An 8,997-nucleotide genomic window follows, 5' to 3' on the forward strand; every position below is an offset into this window, starting at 1 on the left:
TGAATTTTTTTGACATTTGGATAGATGGGAAATAATATCACAATGTTTTAATTTGTCTTTGTCTTAATATCAATGGACTAGAAAAATATCATTAGTTATATGAACATATTCTCTATGAAATATTTGTGTACTGTGCCATATTTTTAAAGAGTATGTGGTCTTTTTAAATATTTTTTTAGATTATCTTTGTATAATAGGCATTCTAGGCCTTTGTATAAGATAATTTGCAAATTTTCCTCAGATGGTCATTTTTCTTTTCAATTTATGTATTGATGGTGTGGGTTGGTGTGTATTCATGTGTTTGCCATACATAAAGGTATTTTTTTCTTTGTCTTAACTTTATGTAATCAGATTGATTAGTCTTTTTCTTTATGCTAAGGCATGGTTAAGAAACTTCTACCCATTCATAAGTTATTAAAGGAATCCAGGAATTTATTCATGCTTTATTTGTTCTAAGACCCTGAATGGTATCAGTATTTTTTAATTTAGAATTCTGATCCAACTGAAGTAATCTGGTAGTGTGGTGGTGGAGGAACACATATGTTTTAATTATTTATTATGTCTGCTTAGGTGCTACAATGCTATTTAAAATAAATTTATGTTTTCTGAATTATCTTAAAACTTTGTATAGATTACATACTAAATTTCATAAATGTCTGTAAATATCCTTTATTATCTACTTCTCTCCATTGATTGGTTTACTATTCCTGCAAAAATATAAACTTTTAATTAGATAAATTTTACAGTTTGTTTTATGAGCTATTCCCCCACCACATACTCTTTCTTATATTAAGGATTTCCCTGGTTATTCTTGATCATTTACACTTTCATATATACCTTGATGTCAAACTAATTTTACTCCAGGAAAAAGTTTATGTATTCTAAGCCACTGTTTACTTTCTTATTCCTTACCAAACACACTACTACCTCAAGCCTTTTGCACGTGCCATTCCTTTTTATGGAATATGTTACTCAGATTTTCTGCATTGCTTGTTTCCTCGCCTTCCTGATATTCCCTGATCTAATATTATTCCTTTAAAGAGCCTTTCATTTAGCTTATGTTTTAAATAACCAATCTAAAATAACACCACCCTCCACACTATCTGTCCTTTGCACAAGTTTATTTTCAAAGGAATGTCATTTGTGATACCCCTAGAGATGCATTGCTCAGACCTCACTTTAAGACGGAATTTTTATTTGGCTTCAAGGGGTGAAGTTAATGGACAACTGTCCACTGTACCATCTTCAATGTGAGTCTTGGCTTTTTAGCCACAGTTGAAACTCTTTCCATGCAGACCCCAGTCATCACCTGAGAATGCTGAGGACAATAGGACCAAGCCATTTTTTTACATTTTATCCTCTAATGGACAATCTTTGCTTAGAAAATCCACATTCAGTTGGTAAAGTAATTATCAGATCTGCATCATGGCCTGAAATTCTCCCAGACCAATCTTGCTTTCTCCCTGTTTGCTTTCACAGCTGTCAGATTAGCATTGTGCTTGAAAGCTTCCCTGTCCAGTTGTGTTCCTCCTCCCCTTTATTACTCACAGGCATTGTCCCCTAACCGGTTAATATCCTAATTTCATTCAGGTTTCTGCTCTTTTGGAGAACCCTAGTGACCTGGTAGTATTTGACATTTAATTTGGTCACTATCTGTTTCCTCTAGAATATAAACTCAATTAGAACATTTAAAAATAAAATTTACTCTGGGCCTAGAATAGTATCTGACACATAGTAAACCTATAATAATAAAAGTGTAATATGCTAATTGGGCCAGACAGCCGAACGACCTTCCGGATGAAACCGTGGCTGTGAGGGCTGAGGCAAGCAGCCACGGCTGTGAGGGCCGAGCCCCTTGCACAAATTTTGTGCACTGGGTCTCTAGTATTTAATATAATGCATTGTATGACAATTAGTATGTATAGCACCAAGCCCACTTTTATATTTAGGAAACCTTGATTGCCTAGTTGACAAGTGGTGTCCTTTCTTCCCATTTCCTACTCCACACACCAAATAATTGGAGGTTGCTTCTATTTGAGAACTCAAGAAATTCTAACTATCTGAATTGGCCTTGAAAAAAACAGAAAAGCATAATTTACTGTTGCCTTAAGATTTATTAGGCAACCATAAACTTAAATCCTTTGAGCAAGGTAAGCAAGAATTAAATGGCAATATAATAGCTCTCTTTTTCCATTATGGACAGACCTCTGACACCCTCCTTGGTTAGAACAAGATGAGAAAGCAAATCAAGATAATGAGATGTATTTCATCCTTCTATTGATTTACTAGTTCCAATGTCACACTAACTTACCCACTGAAAGCATATCTAAAATGGAAGGAGTCTGTGAAGGATTAGAAGTGAATCAAGGAGAAGAAAAATGAGAACATATTTGTTGTGATATGAAAATCAATTTTATAAATGTTAAACATAGATAAATTTTCTCAAGTATCCTCAATATATAGTGTCCCAGTGACACTAAATATACTCACCTGGATATTGTTTCTGTCAGGGTGATCATGCACTAGACAAAGTCTTTATTCTGTATAAATACAGTCGTCCCCCTTCTCTGCAGTTTTTCTTTTTGCAGTTTCAGTTACCCAAGGTCAAACACAGTCCAAAAGTATTAAATGGAAAGTTCCAAAGATAAACAATTTATAAGTTTTAAATCACATGCTGTTCTGAGTAGCATAATGAAATCCTGTGCTGACCTGCCCTGTACCTCCCAGAACGTGAATCACTTCTTTGTCCTGAGAATTCACACTGTATATGTTACCTACTGTTAGTCACTTAGTAACTATCTTAGTTATCAGGTCAACTGTCATTGTAGCTCAGTGCTCTTTGATCAAGTATTCCTTATTTTACTTATTAATAGCCCCAAAGACATTCACATAACTTTTATTACAATCTATAATTGGCCCTTGAACAATGTGAGGGTTATGGGCAGTCAAAAATTTGTGTATAATATTTGACTCCCCAAAACTTAACTACTAATACCTTACTGTTGACCAGAAGACTTACTGATAATTTACACAATTGATTAACATATTTCATATGTTATGGGTATTATATACTGTATTTTTACAATAAAGTAAGCTAGAGAATAGAAAATGTTATTAAGAAAATCATCCTATATAATAAAAGCCTAATATGATAAATGTCCGGTCGTCTGGTCATCTGTTCAACCAATCAAAGCGTAATATGCTAATGATATGCTATGGCCGCTCAACCACTCGCTATGATGGGCACTGACCACCAGGGGCAGATGCTCCGACCAGTAGGTTAGCTTGCTGCTGGGGCCTGGCCTGCACCCTCTCACAATCTAGAACCCCTTGGGGGATGTCAGAGAGCCGGTTTTGGCCCGATCCCACAGGCCAGGCCAAGGGATCCCACTGGTGCACGAATTCATACACCAGGCCTCTAGTAAGGAAAATAAAATACATTTATAATACTGTGCTGTATTTATCAATACCATGAATTTATGTTGTCTATGAATTATGTTTGTCAGTACCTACATCAATATTGTCTTATATGATACAAAATACTGTAGATGTTTATCTATTGCTAACACAAGACATAAAAAATGAAAAGAAATTATGAAAAAGAAATACCTATTTATTTACAGGTCTAACAATTCATGCACTGATAACAAAAAAAGCAGTGAATTACATAATGGTACCCTAGTGTAATCAATATGATTGCTACATGGTAACCTAGCCTATACTCTAATGAATAGATCATTATAAAATTTTTATAGCGTACAGTATGGTATTCATATTCATGCTACTGTATTGGAAACATTGTTACATGTTTTTAAAAGCCACTTACCTGTGACGATAGGCTGATAGGCAGCTTCTCCAATTAAAGAGAGTAGCTTACTGTATGGTAATGTAATTCTTTTTATGCAAAGTTATAAAATAGTAAGAAAACTAACAAATTATTAATATTTTATTAAATATCACACACCTTGTATCTATGTAAGAATAGGTTATCCACTTCCATACAAGTCTTTCACATGATTTTCTACACAATGAATACTTAGGCATGATGATGATGATGCCAATGACACAAAAACATCCCATATAGCTCTTGCTGTACAGTTATTAGATTTTCAAATGAAAACCATCATAGATATAACCACATATAAATTTGTTAACTATACATCATAATGATTACTTACTGTTCATTAAGTGAAAGTAGATCATCATAAAGGTCTTCATCTTTATTGTTTTTTTATTGAGCAGGCTGAGGATGAGAAGGAAGAGGACGGGTTAGTCTTACTGTTTCAGGGGTGGCAGACAGAGAAGAGGTGGAAAGATAGGCACATTGGTGTAACTTCATAATCAGCTCAGAAAACACAAATGACTAGCCTCTAGCCAGGACCTCAAAACTGGGTTAATATAGCCTTTAAAAAATACTGTATTACAATTGTCCCCTAGATGTCTTTATATAAATTTTGAGTTTGACTGTTTGGGTATTTGAATGGCCTTAATCATAAAGGAGTCTTTTAGAAAATAGGACATTGGTTGACTTAACAGAGATAGCATTTTATTATGAGAATAAAAAGGAAAAACATAAGTAGAATTTAAAGGAGTCTTTATATACTGGCCCATAACTAAGTTTCTCATTTATGTAACATCAACCATGGAAACAAATCTGAAATTTCCAAGATTTCTAACACTAAATTGGTAGAATTATAAAGTGTGCTAAAAGTATGATATTTATATGTATATCTATCTAGTTCAGCCGTGGGCAAACTACGGCCCGCGGGCCGGATCCGGCCTGTTTGAAATGAATAAAACTATTGAAAAAAAAGACCGTACCCTTTTATGTAATGACTAGGGGGCCAGTGCACGAAATTCGTGCACTGGGTGTGTGTGTGTGGGGGGGAGTGTCCCTCAGCCCAGCCTGCCCCCTCTCACATACTGGGAGCCCTCAGGCGTTGACCCCCATCACCCTCCAATCGCAGGATCGGCCCCTTGCCCAGGCCTGACGCCTCTGGCCTAGGCGTCCGGCCTGGGCAGCGGGGACCTGCAGTGGCAGCGGGGGGGCACCGCAATCGCGCGGGGCTCCACCCCTACCCCTGCAGGACGCCTCTGGCTGAGGCGTTCGGCCCGGGCAGCGGGGACCCGCAGCTGCAGCGGCCCCGCGATCGTGGGCTTCGCTTTAGGCCCAGGCAAGGGACCCCTAGCTCCCGGGACTGCCAGCTTTGACCATGCCCAGCTCCCATCGCTGGCTCCACCCCTACTTCCTGCTATCACTGGCCAGGGCGGCAAAGGCACCTGATTCTCCTATCATGGCTGGGGGGCAGGGCAAAGGTGGCCCCAGGACCGCCTTTGCCCTGCCCCCCAGCTCTTAGCTCCCCCCTGGGTTTCCTATCACTGTCAGTGGCAGGGGGCTTCTTCCTGCTTTCCCTTTCGCCTCCCTGCATTGTGCCTACATATGCAAATTAACCGCCATCTTGTTGGCAGTTAACTGCCAATCTTAGTTGGCAGTTAATTTGCATATAGCCCTGATTAGCCAATGAAAAGGGTAGCTCGTACGCCAATTACCATTTTTCTCTTTTATTAGTGTTGATGTTTACTTTGAATTTATATTAGTTCACACAAACACTCCATCCATGCTTTTGTTCCAGCCCTCCGGTCCAGTTTAAGAACCCATTGTGGCCCTCAAGTCAAAAAGTTTGCCCACCCCTGGTTGATAATATCTTGAATCAAGGTGCAGGTCTTTCAGTTACATTTTTGGAGGGCATAAGCTGATGATTTAGTAATGCAAAGTTCAGGGGTATTTGTGTGTAATCAAGGAGAGGGGATTGTTTTTATGTCCATGGTTGAGACACTGGGTTGTGAAAAGTAAGAGGAGGCTGAGTAAGAGACAGCACTAAGAATGGCCATCTCCCTAGAGGGTCAATAGGTGACTGTATGAGACAAATGACTTTTAGAGGAAGCAGTAGTCTTCATTAATTTTTAAAATGGCAGTTAGCAATAACTTCTACCAGAATTCCTACTAGACATGGTGGTAAAGGGGTGTACATTTTGGTGAGAGAAAGGGTATAACATGATAATGAGCTAAGTAGACAACAACCTCAAGAAAAATGATGAAATTCTTAACATCAAAGAAAGAATAGCAATAACCATCTTGTGTTTAATTTGTTGGCATCTTGGAAGTGGCAGGCTGTGGGTTTTACTGGGGTGAAGTTTTTAGTGCTCAGGGTGTGAAGTTATCTTCAGCACAGAGAGGAAAATAATCTCCAGTGGGAGATCTCAAAGTTTTAGGCTGGAGCGGTGCCATCTGCTGTGATGTCATCTTCAGTAGTGAAGTCCTGAGTTGGGTGATGCCATCTGGAATATGGGACTGAGGTGTCCTTTCCAAGTGTGTACCCACTCGAATTGATGTGGGTCTTGTTTCTTAGGAGACTGAGGTAAGATCTCCAGCATTAGTCTGTTGTTAGGCCACTAATTTGACCAAATAGTATAAGCCCTTTGCCTCATTTGTTGATTTGGTTGATGATAGGCAAGGCTGATAGGGCTTGTATTAACTAAACTCGGTGGCATAAGGTTCTGAGCATTTTCCATGTTTGCTAGAAAGAATAACTTCTTGGAGTGTTTGGGCCTCTTGATTGCAAACCAACGAATGCAACCAGACCAGTAGTAATAAGAACAATGGACAATAGAATTATGTGCATCTGTACTTGGCAGAATTTTTCAGTTTGATGTTGATTTTCCTCCAGCATGAATTATTTCCAAGGATGCATTGTCTGATCTTATCATTATGGAAATATAGTGTTGATATTATTACCTTTGAATATCATTATTTATTAAGTAGAGTTTTCTATCTTCCTTTTGATAGACCATACTGTCTGTGGGAATAGCCCTGTAGTAATAATTTTAATTTTCTGGTGGGTATTAGAGGGTGAGTCTGGATTAATTATTCACCTCTTATAACCTGGATTTTCAGCAAGGTTTTGGGGGTGGTGAAAGTTTATGCTCTCATATTAAATAGGGAGCTGCCTAGTGTATGGGAAATTGTTGTTAAGGGGTTGGAGGAGAGTTTGCACCTCAATCTGGCCTCCAGACCTTAGGTTAGGGGCATGATAGGAAATTTATAAAAATTGGAGAGACATTATTGAAGGGCCTCCTATGTAACAAACCTTCACTTATATAGAGGAGAGACATATTTATTTTAAATATAGGTAAGAGAGGGCTTTGGGGAAAATTTCTTCTAAGTTGGAATGAAGTATGAATCCACCAAACGGCCTTAAATTAAGAGAGATTAAGGCTTTCCCATTTGACTACTACATTTTCTCCAAATAATAGATTTCATGGCTATGCTGATGGGATAGATTAAAATTGCCTCATCTGAAGAGGGTCTATGATATATATAAACTGGATCTCCATATATCCATTCTCCAAATTCAACAATTATCAACATTCTGCAATTCTTACTTCATTTATCTTTCTTTCTCTGTGTGTGTGTGTGTGTATGTGTGTGTATGTGTTTGCCAACACAAGTCAAGTCTCCACTGATCACCATTTATCCACACTCACCTTCTTCTACCGCCTGCATCCCCATTTCCCTTTGTTAATCACCATACTTCTATATGTGTCTATTATTATTTTTTGCTTAATCCCTTCTCCTTTTCACCCAGCCCTGCAGCCCCCTTCCCCTCTGACAGCTGTCAGTCTGTTCTCTATCTATGTGTCTGTTTTTATTTTATTTGTTAGTATATTTTGCTCATTAAATTCCACATATAAGTAAAATCATGTGGTATTTGTTTTTCTTTGTCTACCCATGTTTGATCTCACTGACATATCTAGACGTTGAGTCGTTCAGTGGTTGCTCCCTTGGTGGCAGTGACTCCTTGGTCTGTGGTTGCTCTTCGGGCGGTTGCGGTAGCAGCTGTTCTTCAGTTGGCAGCAGCTCCTCTGGTGGGTGCTGTTCACAGCTGTGGTGGCTCTTCTGGCTGGTGGGGCGAGGTTTCACGTACAGCTGCTGTTCCTCAGCAGAGGATGTGGTGCTCAGGAGGTTGCTGTTGCTTGGATCTTTCCAGGGGAGTTCTGCTCTTCCCGGCTGCAAACCCTCTCACCAACTGAGCAATTTCGCCAATTCGGTGTGGGTGTTACTAGTTTCAGCTGCTCACTCCATTTGCTCCGGGACACGACCTGGGACGCATCTGCCTATATTGCTGCCATCTTCCGTCTCCTCTGTTTTTCTATGACTGTATCATTTTATATAGCATAATACTTTCCAGGTCCATCCATGCTGTTGCATAGGGTAAGATTTCCTTATTTTTTATGGCTGAGCAGTATTCCATTATGTAAATTTACCACAGCCTTTTTATCCATTCATCTACTGATGGGCACTTGGGCTGCTTCCAAATCTTGGCTATTGTAAATAACACAGCAATAAGAATAGGGGTGCATATAGTCTTTCAAATTAATGTTTCAAGTTTCTTCATATATATTCCCAGAAGTGGAATAGCTGAGTCATAAGACAGTTCCATTTTTAATTTTTTGAGGTAACTCCATACTGCTTTTTACAGTGGGTACACCAGTCTGCATTCCCACCATCAGTGCATGAGAAGTTCCCTTTTCTCCACATCCTCACCAATACTTATTGCTTGTTGATTTAATTATGATAGCCTTTCTAGCAGATGATAATCTCATTGTAGTTTTAATTTTTATTTCTCTGATGATTAGTGATGTCCAGCATTTTTTCATATGTTTAATGGCATCCTCTTTGGAGAAGTATCTACTCAGGTCCTTTGGCCATTTTTAAATTGGATTGTTTGAGTGTGTTGTGTGTGTGTTTTTTGGTGTTGAGTTGTATAAATAATTCATAAATTTTGGATATTAACTAACACCTTATCAGATGTATCATTGGCGAATATGGTATCCCATTCAGTAGGTTGTCTTTTCATTTTGTTGATGGCTTCCTTTCAGTAGGTGCAGAAAAAGCATTTTATAAAATCCAGTACCCATTTATGATAAAAACTATCA

General features: G+C 38.6%; 1 pseudogene; it reads left to right on the forward strand.

Annotated features, from left to right (window-relative positions):
- Positions 1-7,277: 7,277 nt before the first annotated feature.
- Positions 7,278-7,401, forward strand: LOC132224933 (small nucleolar RNA SNORA29; annotated as a pseudogene).
- The last annotated feature ends 1,596 nt before the right edge of the window (positions 7,402-8,997 follow it).

The sequence above is a fragment of the Myotis daubentonii genome, chromosome 1 (genome assembly GCF_963259705.1).
Source record: "Myotis daubentonii chromosome 1, mMyoDau2.1, whole genome shotgun sequence".
In the NCBI taxonomy this organism is placed as follows: Eukaryota; Metazoa; Chordata; class Mammalia; order Chiroptera; family Vespertilionidae; genus Myotis; species Myotis daubentonii.